The 25,706-nt window shown below is 39.7% G+C and overlaps 2 protein-coding genes across 4 annotated transcripts in view; one reads left to right on the forward strand and one right to left on the reverse strand.

The window, feature by feature from the left end:
• Positions 1-25,706, forward strand: part of rsph14 (radial spoke head 14 homolog) — a 781,437-nt gene that overhangs the window by 143,314 nt on the left and 612,417 nt on the right. The window lies entirely within an intron of this gene.
• gnaz (guanine nucleotide binding protein (G protein), alpha z polypeptide) overlaps positions 1-25,706 on the reverse strand; it is a 304,042-nt gene that overhangs the window by 107,681 nt on the left and 170,655 nt on the right. The window lies entirely within an intron of this gene.

Raw genomic sequence — 25,706 nt, forward strand, 5'->3', positions numbered from 1 at the left:
CAAGGAAAACCAAGAAAATTAGATAGCTGTGATGAAAATTAAAGACAAAACTGTAGAGCTGGAAATCTGAAATTAAAACACAAAATTCTGAAAATGCTTAACACATCAAGCAATATCTGTGAAAGGAGAAACCATTAATGGTTCAGGTCAAACCCTTAATTAGAGTAAAAATGAGAGAAAAATATATTTACAGTATTACTCAAATATTACTGTAATATTAAATACACAACACTTCTCCCTGCTTAGCTATAAACTTCATTCTATATTGAGTTTAACGCACACAGTTTGTAGAGAAGTTTGTTTGCTCCAAACAATCTAGCCAAAACGAGCTTTGCTGATATCATTAAAGTATTACAGGAACATTTAGAACCAAAACCATTGTTGAACACTTGAGGTTTCATAAGTGAAATCAAAAGGATGGGGAGTTCATTTCAGTGTATGTGACTGAATTGAAGGGATTGTCTGAGCAACGTGAGATTATAGAGTTCGTGGAGTCTTACAAGAAAGCATTCAAAAATGGCTCTTAACTGAAGCATGAATTACATTTAAAAGAACAGTTAAAATTGATATATATCAATGGGAACAGCAGACAGAGATGCTATCAGGTTGCCCAAGAGAAACAAGGTAACGTGCTACTACTGCCCAGTGGGTCTAATATATACCATCATCAGGTTGGTCATGACACACATCAGCTCCAGCTTTCCAGGCAACCTCAACTCAATTTGGCTACCACTGAAACAGTTCTACGGTGGACGTTGTTTCCCTGGCTACTTAGTCGTCTCTGGAGCACCTGCATAAGACTATTGTTTATTGACTACTGTTCTGCCTTCAATACTATTATTCCAAGCAAACTCATCACCAAACCCCAGACCCTGAGAGTTAATGTCTCCCTCTGCAACTGTTGACTTTCTGAGCAACAGACTGCAATCATTAAGGATTGGTAGTGTCACTTCAGTCACGATTATTGTAACTCTGGTGTCCCACAAAGTTGCATTCTCAGTCTCCTAATCTATTCTCTGTACACTTATGACCTCGTGGCCCGATTCTTCTCTAACTTCATCTACAAGTTTGCAGATGATACCGCTGTTGCTGGCTACATCTCAAATAATGATAAACTAGTGTACTGGAAGGAGATAGGGAGTTTAGTGAAATGGTGTCATGACAACAACCTTTCCCCCAATGTCAATCAAACAAAAGAGCCAGTCATGCTCCTGAGGTTGAAAGGGCTGAGAGCTTCACCAAGAGCCTGTCCTGGAAAACCACATGAATATCACAGTCAAGAAAGCTCACTAGTACCTATACTTCCTCAGAGATTAAAGAAATAAAGCATATCCCCATCAACTCTTATCAATGCTTATTGATGTGCCATAGATAACATTCTGTGTAGATGCATAATGGCTTGGTATGGCAACTGCTCTGCACATGAGCACAAAAAAGTGTGGAAAGTTGTGGACACAGCTCAGGACATCACATCACAGGAACCAGCCTCCCCTCTGTGGTCTCTGTCTATATTTCTCACTGCCTCAGTGAAGTAACCAGCATAATCAAAGACTCCACACACTCCAGACATTCTCTCTTTTCCCCTCTCTTATCAGGTGGAAAGTACAAAATCCTGCAAGTATTTATCACCAGGCTTGAGGACTGCTTTACATATCATCAAGCTCATGGACAGCTTCTAACCCACTGTTATCAAACTCCTGAGTGGACCTCTTGTGTTGTAAGATGGAGTCAGCCTCACAATCTATCTTGTTATCACTTTGCACTTTATTATTTACCTGCACTGCGCCTTTTCAGTGGCTTTTAAACTTTATTCTGCATTGTTATACTTTTATCTTATTGTAGCCCAGTGCACAAATAATGATTTGATCTCTGTAACAAAATGCAAGACCAGATTTTCACTGTGTCATGGTATACCTGACAATAATAAACCAATACCAATACTGTAAATAGTTGTTAAGATAGCAGTGGGGAGTCTTTAGTTTTGTAACGGATGTTGCTAGCCTATCATCTAAAATGGAGACAAAAAGATCTAGACAGGGGAGGGAAAAGGCAGAGATGGATCATGAGGGATTGAGGGAAAAATAATAACAAATTTCTGGTAAGATGGTTCCATACACTGTCGCAGTGACCTCTCTGGGTCCAACCAGAGGTGTATTGTTCATCTTTTTTATGATCACAAGACACAATTGGATATTAAGAATATCATGTACTGCAGGTCTACCCCATCAGTGAATGACTGTATAATGATGGAGCAGGACTTTTGTGTACTGTATTATCGCCTGGACTTGTTGCGTACCGTTGTAATGCAGAGCCAGTGAACCATCCAACAAATGGTACAAATGATTGTTTTGGATGTTTTTATTCTGATCACAAGATCCTGTTGGACATTGGTAACGTAGAGTATGGCAAGTCTGGTTCGTTGGTAAAACTGACGGTGAGGAAGCTGCATTGCCTCATATGTTGTGCGGACCAGGCTTTCATGCTTCAGTGTTGCCTGTTGCAGCCTTCCAGGAGAGGAGATACCAGATGTGGTGTGGGAGAGGGGCTCTGTGGGTGCACTGGTTGGGGACTGGGCCCTCTCATTGGTGCTGCACTCCGATATTCACTCGGTACTATCCTCCAATGTTTGCTTGGTGGAAGACAAAGTGGACCTGGATAGCATCTCATGCACCATCAGTTCTACAGAGCGTGCCACTCAGTGATGTGCTATATTATTTTTTTCTGCTACCATACTGTATGTATTATATGTGCTGTGTGCTGTACGCTGTGGTTTGCACTTTGGTCCCAGAAGACTGCTGTTTCGCTTGGCTAAACTCGTGTGTATTGTTGAATGACAATTAAACTTGAACAAATGTAATGCAATTACTATTCTGTGCAGGAAGGACCATCTATATGGCTGTTGAAGTACTGGAAGAAAAGTAAAAGGAAGGGTCTGAGTAGCACAGAAACAAAAATTATTTCATATATTCCCATGAGAAGAAAAAGGCAAATCCTGAACCTGTATGAATTTCTGTAGTAACATCTTTGACCTCACGAAAGTTAGTGGACTTGAAGAAATTGTCCAATGGGAGAATGAGTGGAGAAGGTAAACTAGTTAGGTTTCTGTTCAGGAAAGAAGCACATGACCCTCAAAGAATTCTGGCATGAGATGTAGATGTGGAGGAACTGTATGCCCTTGATAATGATGACTGAGACCAAGCAACCAAAACTACAAAATTGGTAGAAGGCATCAGAGGTGTCAAGGGTATAAGTGGGAAGAACCTGAACTAGAGGAGAAAGGATGGAATTAAGGCAGGAAGAAGTAAGTTCTGTGAGCCAAAAACTAGCCGAAAAAAATTGATATGCTTGTACAGGTCTTCATATGTATTCTATATAAGCAGGCTGAACAAGGCTGGGAGAGTAGAAGGCAGGAAACTGTGGTGGGAAGACCTGAAACAAAAATGAGGTTGTATCTCGGAGACCATGACCTAACGTTCAGCTCTGGAGACATGCTCCAGATGGAGGTAGAAAGATGTCCAAAAGCTGAAATTTGGGCTCTGAAAGATAGATTTCAGTTCAACAGCACCACCCTTGTCAATGACAGTATCATAGTAGATTTTTCTTGAGTGATATGTTTAGCTCTTAATAAGCATAATTAGAAGAGTTAGGTTTGAGAGAATGAGGGGAATAGAAATATCAAGATTGTCAATATCACATCTTCAGTTAGCAGTGAAAATATCTGGAGCAAGTAGAAGCTAGTGGGTTAGGTACAGGGAATTCTGTAATGAAGGTGTTCTTCAGTAATAGAAGATGGTAATGTAGGATAGTATACAAATAATTCTGGGGATGAGAGTACATTGCTGTTTGCAAATGGAATCCTTTGTAATACTGCTGTCAAAGGTTTATCTGCTTTATGTTCCACTAGACCAGAGTTTCTCAACCGGGGTTCCGTGAGAGGTCACTAGGGGTTCTGTGAGAGATTGTGATTTAAAAAAAAACATTGTTTTTTGAACTTCGCGAGAGGTGCAATGCTAGCACTCATTGTGGTGGGCAGTGACCGAGCAGCCCCATTAGCAATCTCGTTGGAGGTGTCTCAGCCCAGTATGGCAGTGTGCAGTAGCACTGTGTTTATTTGCTTGAGTCCATTCTCAGTTTTTAATGTGAGATGGGGGAGGCCATTGATAATTGGTGAAGAGAGGATGGTAGGCTGATGGTGAGCGCTGTATTGCATGGAGGGGAGGATGGTAGGCTGATAATTGGTGAGCCCTTTATTGCACGGAGGGGAGGTCGGTAGGCTGATGAGGAGGGTGAAGTGCGTTTTCCAAGCATCGAATCGACTCGCCCAACTTGGGCTGTGACATCAGCCTCTCCTTCCTGAATTCTGCCCCCCCCACCCCCACCAAACTTCCCCTTACATGATTTTTGAAGAGGAGGTGTGAGATGGAAGAGGAAGATTCTAGGCCTAGGCCTACAGAAAATTCTGATAAGGTTAATGATGAAGAATTACGATCTTCTGAGTCACTTCACAGTACTGGTGCAACAACAGACACCAAAAAGTCCGTCTTTATTATAAAACTACAGAAGTCTATTTACACAACAAATACACAAAGTACAAACATTAAATGTTTACAAGACAGTGAATAAATTAAAATGAAAACGTGATTATTACTGTCTATAAAACAGTCAATTCCCTGGGGGGGCCCGCCGCTCCCGGAAATTCCCCACTATACCCATTGTGATAGCAGGCTCCCTCTCCAAGGACAGCCAAGCACGGACATGATAGGATGGGGGTCAGACCATTTGTAGCTAAAGTACCGTTCCCCACCAGCGCAGCAGCACCCTGTCTGAATGAGACTAGGCCCAATAGCCTCAACAGTTCTTGGTAAAACCAAGGCAGTTCACTGGAAGTCCCATGCCCTCCTGCAGGCAGTGTTCCCAGCGGAGAAAGTGCATTACCGGTGGATGCCATCTCAGAGTGTGGTCGCTAACAGGTATCTCTGCAGGGTCCTGAGACAGCAAGCTGCCAGCTGGGTGCATACGCAGACTAATGACTGACCGCCCTCCGTGATTGGAAGACTCAGGACCACAGCAAAGACCCAAGGCCTCTTGTTGCCCCAGAAGCCATCCAGCAGCCTCTTCTGGGTCCTAGAGACAAAATGAGTGGGCAGGACTAAACTAATCAGCCGGTACCATAGACTTACAATAAAAGCTACCTATCAATGGGTTTTACATGGACTGGTGATCCAAGTGGTCTTATTCCATTGTGCCTAGTCTGCGGCAAACAACTTACAAATGTTACAATGGCTCTAGCGAAATTGAAAAGACACTTATCTGCAAATCACAGCCATATAACATGTAAAAATGCTGATTATTTTAAACAACAATTGGACTCTCAAAACAAACAAAGTAAAGCTTTTGAAAATAAAGTCACAGTCAGCAAAAGGATTCAGGAAGCAAGTTATTTAGTAGCTTTAAGGCCAGTTCAGTTGAGAATGTTTAAAAAAGCTGTGTGAAAACTTGGACAAAGAGCACACCATACAGCTACATACAGGTGTCCTCCACTTTACGACCGTTCGCTTTACGCTACTTTGCTTTTACGGAAGACCTACATTAGTACCTGTTTTCGCTAACCGAAAGAGGATTTTCACTTTTACAAAAAAAAACGCCCGCTTTAAACTTGTGTTTATCCCGAGAAAGACTATGACCGTGAAGCCTTGCACGGACCTGTTTCTGCGCATGCGTGTATGTGCGCATGCATGTACGTGCTGATTTTTTTTCTACAAATCGGTTTTGGCCAAATTTTTCCGATTCTAGTAAGTGAGACTACACTGTACATACATTATTTCTACTTTATATGGGCTGTGTATTTATCATATCATTCCTGCTTTTACTATATGTTAGTGTTATTTTAGGTTTTATGTGCTATTTGGTATGATTTAGTAGGTTATTTTTTGGGTCTGGGAATGCTCAAAAATTTTCCCATATAAATTAATGGTAATTGCTTCTTCGCTTTATGCCATTTCGGCTTACGAACGGTTTCATAGGAACGCTGTACCTTCGGATAGCGGGGGAAACCTGTACAGAAATCATTGACTTAGCAGAGGAAGAGGAAGAGTTCTCAACAGGTGTTTGAACTGAAAGGTGAATTGCAGGAGTACTTTCAAGAAAATAGTAGGCCAGATTTTGCTAAATGCTTTGAAGATGAAGAATGACTGCAGAAACTAGCCTACATAACAGAGATCTTTCATCGTATGAAGCAGTTAAACAAGTCTCTGCAAGGCCCTGGAAAAAATGTATTGGCTTCAAATGGCAAGATGCTTGGATTAAAAGGAAACTGAATCTGTGGAAAAAAAATCATGTTGCAGAAGGAAATCTTGACATGTTTCTTCTGCTGCTTGGGCTTGAGAGTGAGGAAGGGTATCAGAAAGTTTTATTGAAAACCACATGGAAGAACTGCAGAACAAAATTGAACAGTATTTTTCCTCCCTTTCATCACTGGGTGAGGGTCCCATTCTCTGAAACTGCTGCTCAGTCTGAGAACTTGACTTTGAGAGAAGAGGAAGAACTTTGTGATCTGTACTCTGATCATGCACTCAAGATGAGATTTACTGACCTGCCCCTGTACAAGTTCTGAATTTCTGTGAAGGAGTATCCTGCCATTTATAGGAAACCAATGAACATTTTGCTGCTGATTTCAACTTCTTATGTGTGTGAGCAAGCTTTTTCTTGTTTAATAAGCATCAAAAGCAAGGATGGAGATCGTCTCAGTTCAGTTGAATGTGAAATCCATCTCAAGTTTGACCCAGAATTGAGAAATTTATTATGTTTGCCTTATGAGCTTTTAAATTTTATGCAAGAGAAAGAAAGAAATTCAGGAGGGAGAGGCTGACGTCAGAGCCAAATTGGGAGGGTCCATTCAATTTTCAGAAAAAGCACCTCACACTCCTCATCAGCCTGCCTCCTCCCCTCTGTGCAGTACAGCACTCACCAATTATCAGCCTACTGTTCTCCCTTCACCAATTATCAATGGCCTCCCCTACCCACATTAAAAACTGAGAATGGACTCAAGCAAATAAACCTGTGCACTGCTGAGAGACCTCTAATGAGATTGCTAACAGAGCTGGTCGGTCACTGCCCACCACTGTGAGTGCTAGCATCGCGTGTTGCGTGAAGTTCAAAAAATAATTTAACTTTTTAAAATCACATTCTCTTGCAGAACCCCTAGCGACCTTTCATGGAACTCTAGAGTTCCATGGAACCCCGGCTGAGAAATTCTGGTTTAGACTTTCAACATGAGCTACAGTAGGAACAAGTTGCAGATTTTTATGTAAGAGACTGAAGACAGACATTGGCAGAAACATTAAAAAAATGAAATCACTCCATTCTCTACCATCCTATGTACTGCCACATATTTCCGGAGGAAATTAAATATCCAAATACAGAATGACTGAAAGGACACCACAGTTGTATAGCAGCTAGAGCGACGCTGTTATAGCTTGGGGAGCTTTGGAGCTTGGAGTTCAATTCCAAAGCTGTGTGTATGTTCTCCCTGTGACTGCGTGGTTTTCCTCTCGGTGCCTTGATTTCCTCCCACAGCTCAAAGACCTACTGGTTACTAGGTTAATTGGTCATTGTAAATTGTCCTGTGATTAAGTTAGTATTAAAGTAGGTGGGTTGCAGGGCAGCATGGTTCGTTCCATGCTGTATCTCTAAAGTAAAAAAAAACACAAATCCCCTTGCCTACTACAGCTGATAAATGAATTACAAATTACCATATACATTATGCCCTCAGAGTGTAATAAGAAAAATTATATGGAACTCCTTGTACACTTTTTACTTATGATACCTCATTTTCATTCCATTCCAATAATCTCTCCCATATTCCCTCTGTCCTCTTTAACATAAGAAGAAAATGATTATTTTAACTTACTGCTGATAAACCAACTGAAGTCTTTGCAAGAAAGATCAAAAGACTTCAGAGCCACTGGATTCCTTGTCAAAGGCTGAGTGGGCGTGGATTTGAGTTTACAATAACATTCTGAACTTGGACAAATGTAAGTATGCACTAAAACAGATTTGAGTTTCTAGAAAATATTGTTTCAGAGCTATTAACAATGAGCCTTCAATCTGCTCAGGCTGAGTCACAGATTGGATGATATGTACAGTGGATTCTGGTTAATTGGGACATATCAGGATCAGTACATTTTGACCCAATTAAGTGGCTGTCCCAAATAGCTGTATTTTCTTGGAAATAGTTAAAAAGGTATATTAAAAAAACAAGCAACTGCTTAACTGAGTAACAAATTATGTACCAATTAACCAGAATCCACTGTATATACTTCATTTACAAAAATAGTATGTATTAAATGAAAATTATTTTATTCTCTGATCTATTATAGTATAGTTATAGCTAGAGAAAGGAAGGTTACATTCCTAATGTTTGATTCCTCTTTTGTTTCTGCTGTGGCAGCCAACTTAACATTGTTTAGTGGATGCTTGATTAGGTATAATCCTGATTATACACATTTATTCAACTGTGCGTTCACACTTCTTTCAGCCTAAGAAAGAAAAAGTATAGCTGTTTCGATTAATATATATCTAGCTGCTGCTGTGGCAGCCAACTTAACAATGTTTAGTGGATGCCTGATTAGGTATAATCCTGATTATACACATTTATTCAACTGTACGTTCACACTTCTTTCAGCCTAAGAAAGAAAAAGTATTGCTGTTTCGATTAATATATATCTAGCTGTTAACTTGGACATTTTTCAAATGAGCCCCAGTTTTGATTATTCCCAAAAAGCTCAGAAATTTATCTGAAAACAGAGATGTTCCCAATATTTTTAATCATTTTTGATGAGCAAGTTCTATAAATAATACTAAATAATAAGGGCATATTCTACCCATAGATATAAATAGTGGGAGCTCAAAATAAAATATTGATATTTGCCCAAACAACAGGGATTCTGCAGATGCTGGAAATTCAAGCAACTTTTATGTGTGTTGATTGATATTTGCTCCTTTACTTGGTTTCAAACATATGATTTAAAATGATGAGCCAAAATATTATTTTTTCAGTGATGGTTTTATTTTTAAACTGCATTGCTGTCAAAAAATACATGCAGTCACTTTAAAAATACATATATTCTTGGGAATACAGATAGCATTATTTAGAGTGTAAAATACCCCAATTCTTCTTAGTACAACTTGTTTACATATTCATAGTGGACTCCCAATGTTATTAGCAGCTTGTACAGGGAACAAGATAACCAATGTTTCTGCACCAGCTGCAGGTCTTGCTCCAGGAGATAAAGCAAAGGACTGTGCTAAAGGACAACCTTTTTTGCAGTAATGGATTCTACATGGATAGAGATGGCTGAGCATGTGAATACAATATTCCAGGCTTATTTTGAACAGAGAACGGGAAGTTTAGTTGCATCCAGACACAAGCCCTTATGAACTCACATTTTCTGCAAGCAAGCTATATTTATCCTTTTCGTAAGACATTTTCATAGAATGGTGTCCAAGAAAAGTAATACTAACTTAAGCACCATAGAAAGTAATTTGAAAATATCAGCATTGCGAGCCAAATCTCTTTTTTTTAATTGGTTGTTCAGATTTGCTTACCATCTTTGTTTATGAATTTTGGATAGCCTGAGTTGACTTGACAAATGAGAACTTAACTCTGCCAATTATGCTTACATCCATGGGTAGATTAGCCCTTACTATTTTGTACAACATTTATAGGACTTGTAATCAAATGGACCTATACCAGGCTGCTGTTTATTAATTAAAGCTTGACGTACAAGACAATATCCCCTCAATGCTATTCAATAAGTTTCAAGATCAGGGCCTCTGTACCTCCCTCTGAAACTGGATTCTTGACTTCCTTATCAGGAGACCACACTCAGGATAGATTGGTGATAACATCTACTCCTCACTGACAACCAACACAGGCGCATCTCAAGGATGTGTGCTTAGCCCATTGTTCAGCCCTCTCCACACTCATGATTATGTAGCTAGGCACAGCTCAAATTCCATCTACAAATTCTGTCAGTGTTGTAGGCAGAATCTCAGATGGTAACAAGGAGGTGTACAGGAGGATACTAGATCACCTGGTCGAGTGATGTCACTACAACAACTTTGCCCTCAATGTCAGCAAGACCAAAGAATTGATTGGGGACTTCAGGAAAGGGGAAGACACACAAATCCTTATTAAGTTCCATAGTGGCAAGAGTGAGTAGTTTCAAGTTCATGAGCATCAACATCCTGGGCCTACCACATCAATGCACTTTGTGATGAAGGCATGCCAGCGGCAATGCTTCATTAAGAGTTTAAGGAGATTTTGTATTTAACCAAACACTCTAGCAAATTTGTACAGATGTACTGTGGAAAGCATTCTGACTGGTTGCATCACCGTCTGGTATGGAGGCACCAATTCACAGGTTTGTAAAAGGCTTCAGAGGGTTGTAGACTCAGCCAACTCCACCACAGGAACAAATCTCCCCAGCACTGAGGACAACTTCTAAAGGCAGTGCTTCATTCATCATTAAGGATCCTCACATCTGGGTCATTCTCTCTTCTCACTACTATCATCAGGGAGGAAGAACCTAAAGACCAACACTCAACGTTTTAGGAACCCTATACCATCAGAGTTCTGAATGGTCCATGAACCCAAGAACACTATCTCTTTTACACCTATTTTCATAATAACATAGTAATTTGTTATACCTCCACTGTACTGCTGCCACAAAACAACAAATTTCACAACTGAAGTCAGTGACAATAAACCTGATTCTGATTTATTTCAGTTAACCCTGCAGTAAAGAATTGAAATTGCATTGAGATCTAACCAGGCAAGGTGGCAAATTCCCTTCCTTGAAATTAGTAAATGACCAGTTGGAGTTTTAGTCTGTTGATGATTCATACCGCTAGTTTCAAAACCCTACTTATTGAATTCTGTTTCAAAACTTTTCTCATTTGTATGCACACATGCCCCAGGTTGAAGTAAAGGTGGAAATCAAAATATTTCCCAACATAAGGAAAGATCTTTCTGTGTAATCAAATGCCTTTTCAGGTAATCAAAATAAAATCAAAGATATGGGTGGGTTACTTTGTTAAGTCTCTCTTTGATCTGTGATCAACAGGTTTTTAATAAAATCCATTTGATGCAGTTTTATAAATTAAATTTAAAACCAATTGGGAATATCTACAAAGAACACTTGAGAATTTTGCTAATTGATTAAATTTGATAGTAGGATGCACAACTCAAAATAATTGTCTTTTTTTCTAAATGATTAAAATACGTTAGCTCAATTTAATTAGTGAAAAGCAATCGAAACTGGAGAAATTGAAATGGGTACTTTTGGGTTTCTTTGTTTTGTGGCTGCCTGCAAGGAGACAAATCTCAAGGTTGTATATAGTATACATACTTCGATAATAAATATACTTTAAACTTTGAGGTGGTGTATTGTTAAAATTAAGCAGGGTATTTACCTATTCCTTTCCTAACTCAATCCAGCCAACTCTCCTCATTCAGAAATAGCTAAATGGCATGTTGATGTATTCTGGCTGATTTTTAAAAAAACAGCTAAACTACAGTACAGTATCTGTTACCATTTCCAGAGAGGCATTCCACTTTGCTACATTCCTATTTGGGATTTCAAATGTTCAAAGGTTCAAAGAAATGCCTCTCTGAGGTCAGAGAAATGCATATAATGCACATCCTGAAATGCTTTTGGGATCTAACCTCTGATTGCTGCAAAGACAATGGGAATCTTCCTCTGTCATAGATGTTTTATGACACCTTAATATAGTAAAATACCAAAAAAGAAAATGAAAGGGAATATTGCAATTTCTACAAAACCTTCAGAAAAGTTTACTGTTCTGGGACATCGCTTTCAAACCTTACTCTGAAGAGGCTGAACACTTCAGTGCAATTTACACCTTTAGCTGAGTTGTTTACAGTGTTCATCACTTCCCCTCACATCTCAGATATTGTGGTATATTGCCCTATTTAGTATAGTTTACAGTTTGTCCTGTCTTCCTAAATCTGTGATTTCAGCAGCAATGACTACCACTACCTCACATTCTAATTATATATTGATAGTTATTAGTTTCAGGAAATATCTTGAAATATTCCAATGTGTTGCAGGTTGATAAGTATAAATGCTTGCTCATACTTGACCTTCACAAACAGTATGCTTCTTTTCTGAAGATAATTGAACTGTATATGATTAAATTATTTGATTTAATTGATGGCATTTCTTCTCTCTCAATTCCCCATGCCCTCTAATAGATGTGCATTATCAAAGCAGTAAAACCCAGAATCAGGTAAAAAAAAAGACAGGAAACACAAACAAAATTATAGTGGATGATGAAAATTCAAATGGATACCTGCACAAAAATTGCTAAACTAGAAATTATATCACATAGCATTTCATTTTTGAGTATTACGCTTTGCTGTAAACGTTTGGACCAAAATGTTGTAGTGCAAACAAAACGGTTGGCATCCGTTGGATTGCCAATGACTAAAATGGTCATTGAGAGCTCCTGCTGGAAATTTGTGTTGGCACATGGGGCCCAAGGTCTTGGGTGGAACTGAATAGGGTGGCATGCTTATTTGAACAAAAATTGCAACATGTGATATAGTCAGTCCTAAAGCCAGGTTTGAGAGGGGGAGTGATGGGAGAGATGAATAGTGGAGAATTATGGGGAACTAAATCCTGTATGGATCATGGAGCTGATGGTAGTGGGCTGGGACTCAAGGGATTGTAGACTTGGCCAATCATTAACTTGCATAAGAAGTGAGGTTGTTTCATGTGTTTAGTAATGCCAAACAATTTGAAAGGCTCATTTTGATGGTGTTACATAAAATTCTACCAAGTTTGGCCCTTGCACATCAGAGGAGATCTTTACAAGATGGTTACAGTCGGATGCTGTCCTCAGCTCATTCTGCTCCCTCCAATTTACTCTACGCTTCCAATCCCCACTGATTCCCTTAAACTCTATGATCATTTTTTCTCCACAACCTTTTACAACCACCCCTCTCTCCTCCCTCAGGATCATCTTCACCTTTCCACTCTTCACTTGTATGCACTGCAGACATCTTATCTAGAAACATCTCCCATGTTACTTCTTTGCAAACTTAAAATAACCCTTAAAGGCTGTACACAAAAGAATGACCCAGTTTTATAGTGTAAGATTTATCCTTATGTGCTGGTGACAAAACTGGTGCAGGATCCCTCCACAGTTTAACCTATGTTTAAAGGTTATCATTTCTGAGCTTGTGTGATGCTGTTGCTGAACTGAGCTCCAAAGGAGACATTCTGTAGTAGATATATGAATAATAGAACCTGGTCTCAGAAAGTTGCCAATAATCTGCAGCGCTCTTGATAAACAACGCAGTGATTCTGGGAAAAGGCCCTATAGAGTATGTTAACAAGGAAGAGACTCAGAGACTTAAATGATAGCATGGATAATCATTTGAATAAGTCTTTCTTTGTACAGGCAGTTGAAAACATTGCATAGAAAGATGCTATTAATGCCAATGCATCTTTGCAAGCTCTCCAAAATCTCTAATCCTTTCCCAAGGTCAATGGAATAACAATTCTACAGGTAACAGGCTGTATTGCCTTTGTCTTGTCTTTGATTTTCGAAACATTCATTTTAATGGAAATGAATTTGTTAGCTTGGGGGGGGGGGTGGTCCAAGTTTTATTTTTCACTTTTATTGTGCCAGGAGTATTTGCACTATAAAGCAAAATCTAAAGCAGATTTCAGAACAGAACAAGCTGCTAAGACACTCCAAGGTAGAGAGAAAAACAGATTTAACATTAACATTTCAGGCCAAAGATGTTTCATGAAAGTACGTTTGTAGATGATCTGGTAGTATTTTCATGTAGCTTGTGAGAACTTGTTTGCATAGACTGGCTCCAACATTCCCTGCATTACCACAGTAGCAGTTAATTTAAAAAATTGAACTTAAAGTATTTGGGACCTCCTGAGATCATTGGAAACTTTGTAACCATTTAAATCTTGCATTATGTATCTGTTTCCATGTAAAATTTTAGACTCATGAGAGACTGAATATAATTGAATTGCATGCCATGTAATGCTGGTGAAATCGAAACAAAGTACTGAGACAATGTAATAGAAGGATCCAGAACAAAAAACAATCTTCTTGAGGAACTCAGCAGGTTGAACCGCAGTTGTGAGAGGGAAGGACTTGTTGATGTTTCAGATCTAAACCCTGCAGGTCCTGATGCAGGGTGCTGAACTGAAACCTTGACAATTTCTTTCCTCCAATTGATGCTGCTTGACCCGCAGAGTTCTTGCAGTAGATTGTTTGTTGCATCCAATTCCACCATCTACAGTCTCTTGTGTCTCTAATAGGAGAATCTAACTTTTCAAACAGTCAATAATGTGTTATCTAAAAAAAACCTGTATTTTTATGATTCTGTAAAATTACTAAAGCCTGTTTAAAAGTTAAAGACCTATAGATTATTTATCTGTACATTTAAATACAACAGATTCTACAGTATGTCACTCTAGATTTTTAGAGTAACACACACAAAACACTGGAGGAACTCAGCAGGTCAGGCAGCATCTATAGAAGTGGATAAACAATCAACATTTCAGGCTGAGACCTTTCTTCCAGAAGGGGAAAGGCACCAGAATAAAAAGATGGGAGGGGAAGGAGGACTAGCTAGATAGGTGGAGCCAGATGGGTGGTAAAAGTAAAGGGCTAGAGAAGAAATAATGTGATAGGAGAGGAGAGTGGATCATAGGAGAAAGAGAAGAAGGAAGGGCACCAGGGGGAGGTGATAGGCAGGTGAGGAGAAGAGGTAAGAGCCCAGAGTGAGGAATAGAAGAAGAGGGAAGGGGGAGTGGAAACTTGGAAGGAGTAATCCATGTTCATGCCATCAGGTTGGAACCTACCTAGAGGGAATATGTGTTGCTCCTCCATCCTGAGTGTAGCCATGTCAGAACAGGAATGAGGATAGCAATTAAAATCGTTGGTCAGTGGGAAATACTCGTGGGGTGAGTGTGGATGTCTGGAAAATGGAGATGCAGGAGAGGGCAGCATCAATGGTGGAGGAAGGGAAACACCATTCTTTGAAGAAGGACAACATACATCTTTGACGTCCTGGAAAGAAAAGCCTCATCCTGGAAACAGATGCATTAGAGATGAAGGAACTGAGTAAAAGGAATAGCATTTTTTTTTTACAGGAGATGTGGTGGGAAGAGGTATGGTCAAGATAGCCATGGGAATCGGTAGGTTTATAAATACGTTGGTAGATAGTTTGCTCCAGAGATAAATATAAAAGATGCCAGTAGACATTTATAATAAATCTGCTTATTCATTTGTTTGGAAATACAGGTGTCCCCCGCTTTTCGACGTTCGCTTTATGAAACCTCGCTGTTACAAAAGACCTACATTAGTTACCTGTTTTCGCTAACAGAAGGTGTTTTCACTGTTACAAAAAAAGGCAGCGTGCGAAAAAAGCAGTGCGCGTCCCGAGCAGCCAAGCTCCTCCCCCAGAACTGCATTCTAGCCGGCATTGCTTAAACACGTGCCTGTGAGCAGCCGTTAGCAAGATGAGTTCTAAGGTATTGGAAAGCCTAAAAGAGCTCGTAAGGGTGTTACACTTAGCGTAAAACTAGACATAATTAAGCGTTTCAATCGTGGTGAACGAAATAAGGACAAAGTGAGTTTGGCTTGTGGAAATTGATGAAGATGATGTTGAAGAGGTTTTGGTATCCCATGACCAAGAACTGATAGATGAAGAGCTGATGCAATTGGAAGAGGAAAGGATAACAATCGAAACCGAATGCAGTAGTGAATGGACCAAAAGTGAAGTCATCCAGGAACTGAACGTGAAGCAACTGTGTGAGATTTTCGCTGCAATAATAAAGTATGACTTTAATTTTGAAAGGGTTTGTCGGTTTAGAGTATATTTGCAAGATGGTTTGAGTGCTTACAAAGAACTGTATGATAAAAAAATGCGCAAGGCTAAGCCGTCAAGCATACTGTCGTTTTTCAAGCCTTCCACATCAGCCACAGCAGACGACAAACCTCGACCTTCGACATTGAGGCAGGCAGACATAGAAGAAGATGCCTGCCCTGATGGAAACAGACGACGATGAGATGACACCCCAGTGTTCCACCACCCCAACCCTCGGGCCGCGGACTGATACATTGCCGCAGAGAATGCAGCGGTAGCTGGGGCGCACCCAACACAGCTTTAAGAAAAAAGCCGAAATAAACAAGCTAATTAATTAGGTGCCGTCCGGCACGTAAATGTCGGCCCAGATCAGAGGCGATTCCAGTAAGTGATACTACACTGTACATACATTATTTCTACTTTATATAGGCTGTGTATTTTTATGTGTTATTTCGTATGATTTGGCAGCTTATAGGTTACTGGAGAGAGTGTTTCTGCCAAGAGCGCTTGCGTGAGATATTCGCTATGGAGAACAGTGTGGCAATGATTGTAGAAAAATATTTCTACTTTATATAGGCTGTGTATTTATCATATCATTCCTGCTTTTACTATATGTTACTGATATTTTAGGTTTTATGTGTTATTTGGCATGATTTGGTAGGTTTTTTTTGGGTCTGTGAACGCTCAAAAATTTTTCCTATATAAATAAATAGTAATTTCTTCTTCACTTTATGACTTTCCGGCTTACAAACTGTTTCATAAGAATGCTCTATCTTTGTATGGCGGGGGAAACCTGTACAGCACAATATTGTCCCCTTCTGATCCAATGTGCCCGCGCTGCCCAAATACATCATAGTGACCAATTAACCTTCTAACCATATATCTTTGGGACGTGGGAGAAAACCAGAGCACCTAGAGGAAATCCATGCGGTCACAGGGAGAATGTACAAACTCATGGGGAACTTGAACCCAGGTCAAAATTGTAAATTATATGAAATTTGCAAAGGCATGTTAACCAACTTAAGGGGCTAGTGAGTGACATACTACTGCAAAATTGGAACAGAAAATTGAGACAGTTCATAGAACTCACTGTAAGTCCATATTTTTCCTTTGTGATTAATTTTTAAAGTTGAAATTAGGTTTCATATTGCTTAAAAATATCCCCCTTTGGTTAGTCCTGTTTTCAGACTAAAGAGCCCAAACTCACAAAGTTGTCCAACAGAAAATTTTCTTTTAAGGGTGATAAAAAGTGGTAAATTTCAATGACCAATCCATACACTCAGTATAATCTGCCTTTGAGTGTCAATGTGTTTACAGTCTCATTTCTGAGCCAGAGGTTGGGATTTAAAATCCTATTTCTAGAATTGAGCACATAGCCAATGCAGAAAGTGCTGTATGAACATTATGGAGGCACTGTTTGAACATTAAACCTAGAACCCATCTGTCCAATCAGGAAAAGAGTTCTTGCAGCGTGCCTTGTCATTCTTAATAGACATCACCACAGCTATTAACCAGTCATTAATTTTTGCTGTTTTGGATACAGTGATTTATACAAAATAGAGTTCTTTTCTAAGTAACGATTCATTCCACTTGAGATGTTTTGATGGTTTTTGAGATCAGTTCTGATATTATATATATTATATATAATCTATGTATTCTTATAAAATATGGATTAAGTTTTTTTTATTCTACATATTCAAGTTTAATTAAGTAGCATTTGCAAGAATAAAATTGGGATATAGTCCACTTTCATTACCTTGAAGTTGCCTTGTGCACAAAACATTAAGAATATCCAATTACTCAAATAGAGCTTTCAACTTCCTAGTGATAAAAGAATTACATTAACATATAATTTGAATGAAATACAAATTTGAAAATATATTAAACTTAATCACCACAAGGAGGTGTGACATATCAATAAAATGCCACCAACACATACTAATAGGGATATCATATAAAAATAGAAGTTTTAGAAATTTTAGTTTTTGGAAGGTAGATATGCAATAAGTTCAACTTGGAAAATTCTTTTAATTCCTTTGAATCGATTTGGAAGTGATATTTGTAACTACAAGCAAGAAAGAATTATGAGCTGGACTATAAATCTGTATTAATTATTCATTGCACCATTAATTAGTGATGATGACATTGCCTACACTGGGGTGCTGAATCTATAGCACGCATGCCCAAGATGGCACATGAAACATTTTGTTGGCAGGCAATTCTTTCAACTCCACCCTTAATAAAAAGATACATAATGATTTTCTTTACTGCCAAATGAAGTAGCAAATGATTTTTTACAACCTGAGAGCAGTAAGAAGTTTTCACAGGAAACATCTCCCGCCAACTTGGTACCAGCTAGCTGGTTCTGAGAAAATTGTGACATTGGACAATATGGTTTGAAATCCTCGCAGACCTGGTGTACATATCAAGCAAATGGTTTGGCCAGTTGACATTGGCTTGACTCTGCTTGTATATTTTTTTCTTCTGTCATTGCGTAGTGAACACTGGATATTCAGTGATAACAGCAGTAAATATCGTATGCAGTTTAGTACCTTCATGAATATTTATCTTTCAATTGTCCTTTTAAAAAATTAATAATTTTTTAACAGGTTTTCAAAAATGTTTCATTTATTTCAATCAGTCTCTGTTATACTATTGTTAATAGTAAATTAATTGTTTGGAGTGGCATTGTAGCGTAGTGGTTAGCATTATGTTTTACAGCATCAGCCATAAGATTCCCAACATGCTCTGTAAGGAGTTTACATGTTCTCTTCGTGGGTTTTCAAGTGCTCCAGTTTTGTCCCACATTCCAAAAAATTTTAGTGAGCTGTGTTAGTAAGCTGCGAGCATGCTATGTTGGCACTGGAAGCATGGCAACATTTGTGGGCTGCTTCCAGCACAGCTTCAGACTGTGTTTGGTCATTGACGTAAATGATGCATTTCATTGTATGTTTCAATGTTTTGATTTAAATGAGACAAATAAATCTAATCTTAATCTTCTTTAAACAATGAATACAACTAAATATGTGACAGGACTCATCAATTTTTCTTAAAAAAAGTCCATAATTATTATTACTAATTCATTGATGAACGATAATCTCTGCTCAAAATTACCATGACACATGGGATAATTTTTTAAAAGGTTATCACCTTTTGATTGAATTGACCAATTGAATATACAGTCTCAAAAAGAATCACCGTCCCTAGCTTAGAAATTGCATTTCCCAGTACCATCTTGTTTGCAGCACAATGCAATTAAAAAACAATTTAACCTGGAACAATTTGTGTTTCTGAATGATAAATCATACCAGCCTCAAAATTTGATTGGGCATTTCCATTTAAGATCATTGCTTGCATACCATTTCATCACATTGGAGATGTTAGTTACTGTGAAATGCTGTTTTTCAGAACTGCCAACAGAAATGGACACCTCTAGGTTTACAAATCAATTGTCATCTGGCAGCAACAAAAAAAGCTGGTCTGTAACTGACTGACCATCAGTGAAATACTGTTTTAAGGGATATTCAACAAGGAATGCATCCATTGGATTCTATTTGCAACTTTCCAAATGTTCTTACTTATCTCAGAAAAGTGTTCCTTCTTGGTAAATTACCTTCAGATTAATATATTGATGGTTATTATCTTGGCAACTATTTGAAAGGATGCTTGAATTTAGGAGCAACTAAGGAAAAGTAAAATCCTAAGAGAAGAGGTAAACGTTATTGCCCACAGAATAGGATTGATATATTTCAAAGTACCATGCAAACAAATTCATTGCTATTTTAAAATATGAATTTCTAGAAATGTTGTGATTTTAAGTTGATATATTAAACATATGGTGCATAATGCTGTGCAAAACTAGTGTGCTAGTGGGACATATGGCACTCAGGAGTCATTGCAAAGAGTTGGGATTATTACTATTGCATAGTGATTATTTTTTATTTTATTTAGAGATACAGCATTGGAACAGGAAATTCCAGTCCAATGAACCTGCCCCATCCAATTACACCCATGTGTCCAATTAACCTGCTAACCATACATCTTTGGAATGAGAGAGGAAATTGAAGCACTCTGAGGAATCTTAGGCAGTCATGGGAAGAACATACAAACTCATTACAGACAGTGGCAGAATAAAACCCGGGTCACTAGTGTCGCAATAATGTTAGGCTAATTGTCTGTGGCAATGAGTTCTACTTTTTGGCTAAAGAAATTCCTCCTTATCTCTGTTCTAAATGAACATCCCTCTATTCTGAGGCTGTGGCCTCTGGTTCTAGACTCACCCACCATAGGAAAAATCCTCTCCACATGCATTCTATCTAAGCCTTTCAATATTCAATAGGTTTCAATGAGATTCCGCATCACTACATGTCAACAAATCAACAAGAAGTTAAGTTTATTGTCATTTAACTACAAACATATATATACCCATACAATGTATATAGAAACGAGACAACTTTACTTCGAACCAGGGTGTAAAGCACAAAGCACAGGGTGTGATGACAAAATATACAGATGAGTCACACAGAAATAACATACTATCTTCAGTGAGTAGTAGCCTAGAGCCATCAAACACTCTTCATACATTAACCCATTCATTCTCAAGATCATTCTCATGAGCCTCCAAAGCCAGCACATCCTTTCTTAGATATGGAGCCTACAACTGCAATATTTTTGTTATTAACAATGAAGAGAGGAAGTGGAAGAGCTCAAGGCCTGATGCCTGGCAAATAACCTCTTCCTTAATGTCAACAAGGCAAAGGAGCTGGTTACCAACTTCAGAAAAACTTACACCACGCTATTCACTCTCCCTTCCCCTCTACATTAGCAGCAAAGCAGTAGAAACTGCAAGCAGTTTCAGACTCCTGGGAGTGCACATCCTCTCATGGTCCCAGAACACACTCCACACACTCAATACAGCTCATCAATAACCTCTGCTTTCTGAAGAGGATGAAGGGAGCTGTATTTTGCATATCTGCAGTTGCGCAGTAGACAGCATCCTGACAAGCTACAACACTGCTTGGTATAGATACTGCACTGTGGCAGACAGCAAGGCTGTACAATAAGTAGCATTATGGCAGCAGCCTACCTGCCATCAAGGACATATATATATAGACAGATGCTGGAAAAAAGCCAGTAACATAGAAACATAGAAAACCTGCAGCACAATACAGGCCCTTCAGCCCACAATGCTGTGCCAAATATGTACTTACTTTAGAATTGCCTATGGTTACCCATAGCCCCCTATTTTTCTAAGCTCCATGTACCTACCAAAAGAGACTTTTTGACAGCATTCTTTCACAGTGCTGTCATCGATATTTTGAGCGTCATACTGGGAAATTTTCAATCCACTTTTCGAAATAATCCAAATGTACCATTTTGGACTAGGTTGGTTCAATCTTCAACTGTGTAAAAGAATTCTGGCATCACCTTTCATCTTGACACGTACGCTGACCTTTTGGGTCTTCAAGATCTTTATCTGCTTCCTGGGGAGATTGAGGTTCTTTGGAGTATACAGGCCTGTCCTTCACATATTCTACCAATGTGTTGTCGCCAGTACAATCTTCTATGCGGTAGTGTGCTGGGACAATGGCATCAACATGGCTCAATAAACAGATTAGAAAGGCTGGCATTTTACAGGAGTCAAACTGGACACACCAGAAGCTGTGTTAGAGCAAGGGACCCTATGGAAAATTCTGACAATTCTTGACAATGTTTCTCACCCTCTACGTACCACCTTGACTGAACAGAGCAGTACTTTTAGTAGTAAACTAAGACAACTCCGCTGCTCCAAAGAGCGCTATATGAGGCCATTCTTACCTGCGGCCATTAGGCTCTATAATGAGTTAACCTATAGCCGTGGAAGGGATGACCCCTCCTGTCATTTTATTCTTTCTCATTTCCCTTCTAATATTTGTATATCTGTGCGCTTGTAATGCTACTGTGACACTATAATTTCCTGAAGTATCTGTCAATCTATCTATCTATCTATCTATCTATCTATCTAATTCTGGCAAATAAACAAAATTTCTGGCAATATCCTTTGCACAATGTCAGGATATTTAATGTACAAATTATTACCGAAATATTCAATGCGAAGCTTTTTTTCACTCTCTGTATTTGAATTTTCATATGATAACTTTGACAATGCATTTCTAATAAAGCTGCTTAAAAGTTTAATATCCAGTAACATAATTATAGTGAAAAGACAAATGGGTCACCTTTCCATTCTTGACATGGGGACTGTCAGCATTCCTAATAAAGGCTTGGGGTCCAGATCCATGGTAAGAGGCTTGTCAAAAATAATTAGAGTCATAGAGTCATAGAGCACCACAGAACAGAAACAGGCCTTCAGTCCATCTAGTCCGTGATGAATGTTTATTCGCCCTAGATTCATTGATTTACATCTGGACCATAGCCCTCCATACTCCTCCCATCCATATACTTATCCAAACTTATCTTAAGTATTGAAATCAAACCTACACTCACCAATTTCACAGGCAGCTCAAGGCACTTCTAATGTTTCTTTCTCAATTTGATCATAACTTCTCTCAATCTTCGTCAACAAACATGATGCAAATGTGATTTTTTTTCCTCAGTTATTATCCTTTACAAGAGCGAACACAGTTCCCAATTTATAATTCAAATATCACATGTAAACTTCAACATACATGTAATTTCAGAGTATACAAACAAAGATTCTAGATGGCAGTACCAGAAGGACATCAGTTAGTGATTTCAGTACCAAAGGGACATCAGAGACTGCTGTGTACTTTGCTTCATGGAAATGTGGCTCACCCCCACCATCTTGAATGCAGCTCTGCTGCCTGAGGGTTTCACAATCCACTATAGTGATAGGACAACTGAGTCTTTTAAACAGGAGGTGGATTGTGCTTCATCATTAACTCATTGTGGTGTTCAAACAGGATGGTTCTGTCTCAATACTGCTCACATGAACTGCAACATTTAGTGGTCAAGTGTTGTCCATTTTATCTACCGAGAAATACGAGTCCACCAAGCAAAGTTGAAGTGCTATTCCATCCCAGTGGATGAAGATGAGATTTCTTCACCAAGCACAGATGATGTGGTCTTTTCAACCACTGATTCACAAGCCACAGCGATTCGCTCTGGAGAGAGTCATCACACTCCAGGTCAGACGAGAGATAACCCAGGTCAAGTTTCAGACCACAGTACCCAGGTGGATCCTTCGCATGATGGCGGTGGTGAGGAGGTAGAGAAGAAGAGGAAGGTCAAGTGGCCAGCAATGGCAGATGAGAAGGCTTGGCGTGTATTTGATGAGGATATCAGTATGATGTTGGAGAACATTCTCAGGGGAACATCAAAGAGAAGGTTGGAAGTGATGGGCGATATGATTTACGATGTTGGAAAGTACAGGTTTGGTTTGGTTGAGTTGAAGAAAGCAAAGCCCACACAGCAACCAAGCAGGCGCCAGAAGGAGATTAGTAGGTTGAGGAGAGAGCTTAGATCGTTGAGACAGAGGTGGAAGGTAGCAAGTGAGGGTAACAAGCCAGGGCTTGCTGATCTCTGAGAGCATTTTTGAATAAAGTTAACATCACTCTGTCGTGCAGAGTCACAATGTAACAAGAGAAAGAAGAGAGAGAAGGCAAGAAAATCATTGTTTGAGAACCCTCACGAGTTCACAAAGAAACTGTTTGAACAAAGTAAGAGCGGGCAGCTTAACATCTCTCAACAAGAACTTGAGGATCACCTGGCAAGCACTTACTCTAACAAACAGCAGGAGGCTCCTTTGCTTGACATTTCAGGGCTTGTGAAGCCTACCAAGCCAGGAGTGAAGTTCGATCTGTCAGAACCCAAATTGGCAGAAGTCGAACGGTTCATCAGAAAGGCAAGGTCAGGCTCAGTGCCAGGACCTAATGGAGTGCCGTGTAAGGTGTTCAAGAAGTGTGAACAGCTGAGGAAATACTTGTGGAGATTGTTAAAGTTGGTGTGGAGACAAGGTGTAGTTCCTTTGTCATGGAGTGAGGCTGAAGGAGTATACATCCCGAAGGAAGAGAATTCTTCCACATTGAATCAGTTCTGACCAATTTCACTCGTGAATGTAGAGGGGAAGATTATGTTTGGCATTCTGGCAGAAAGAATATCTTCATTTGTGATAGAGAATGGATTAGTAAATACATCTGTGCGGAAGGCAGGGATACCAGGCTTCCCAGGATGCCTTGAACATTCTAGTATGATATGGTATACCATCCAGGAGTCAAAAAGGTTGAGAAGAAATCTGGCTGTAGTTTGGCTTGATCTGGCAAATGCGTATGGTTCTGTTCCCCATGTTCTGATTGAGTTTGCGATGGAATTCCAATGGATTCCTGCTAAGGTGAGGAACTTTGTTATGCAGTACTACAACGATTTCCGGATGAGGTTTTCCACTCAGCAGTTTACAACTAGGTGGCAGAGCTTGGATGTTGGAATCCCAACGGGATGTGCAATTTCACCCATCCTTTTTGCGTTAGCCATGGAGATCATTGTAAGGGCTGCAGAATCAGTGGAACCAGGTGTTGCACTTGATGGCGAGGGGAGTTACCTCCAATGCGAGCATTCATGGACGATCTTACCCTTTTGGGTCCCAGCACGGAGGCAGTGGAAAATGTACTATCTAAACTCAAGGAGCTAATGGATTGGGGAAGAATGAAGTTCAAGACCAAGAAGTCAAGGAGCCTTGTTCTTAGGAGAGGAAAGCTGGTTGACTTTCACTTCACTCTTTGTGGAGAGGAGATTCCATCCATTCAGGACCAACCAGTTAAGAGCCTTGGGCGATGGTACACAGAGGAGCTGAGAGACACCAAGAGGGTTCAAGAGACAGGAGAACAGATCAGCAGAGGTCTGATGTCTGTTGACCAGTGTGGCTTGCCTGGCAAGTTGAAGTTGTGGTGCTTGCAGTACAGACTGATGCCATGGATAATGTGGCCACTAACTGTCTTGAAGTCGCAATGTCCCATGTTGAGGCAATGGAACGGAAGATCAACAAGTATGTGAAGAAGTGGCTTGGAGTACTGAGCAGCCTCACCAATGTTGCAATCCACAGTAGCCAGACAAAGCTTACCATCCCAGTGCAATCCCTTGTTGAAGAGGTCAATGTAGCCAAGGTAAGATCATTCTTGATGCTTCGAGACTCCAAAGACCCTGTCATCAAGAACACCCAGCCGGATGTAAGATCAGGCAGGAAGTGGTCAGCCTGTGTAGCAGTTGACGAGGCAGAGTCTAGATTGAAGCACCAGGAGACGGTTGGGGCTATCCAGCTAGGCCGCCAGGGTCTTGGATGGACAACCCACAGGTGGTGGTCAACTTCTACAGGTAAGGAGCGCCGTGAGCTTGTAACACAAGAAATACGAGAGATAGAAGAGGAGAAGAGGTTAGCTAAAACAGCTGGCCTGGCCAAACAAGGGGCTTGGACCCATTGGGAAAGTGTTGAACAATGATATCCATCTTGGAATGTTCTGTGGCAGATGGAACCGCTCTGCATTTCTTTTCTATGCAGAGCAGCGTACGATCTGCTCCCAACACCTGCCAACCTGAGCACCTGGTATGAAGATAAGACAGACAGGTGTGCTGCTTGTGACGAGAAGGGAACACTTCAACATATTTTGAGAGCATACAGAGTCAATCTTTCCAGTGGCATGTACACTTGGAGACATAACAACGTTCTTAAAGTTGTAACAGAAGCGGCTGAGCAGAGAGTACTGCAGCACAACTTATCTCATACCCCATGTCGCACAGAACATCACATATCATTTGTGAAGGAAGGCTC

This window comes from Mobula hypostoma, chromosome 2 (genome assembly GCF_963921235.1).
Source record: "Mobula hypostoma chromosome 2, sMobHyp1.1, whole genome shotgun sequence".
Taxonomy (NCBI): Eukaryota; Metazoa; Chordata; class Chondrichthyes; order Myliobatiformes; family Myliobatidae; genus Mobula; species Mobula hypostoma.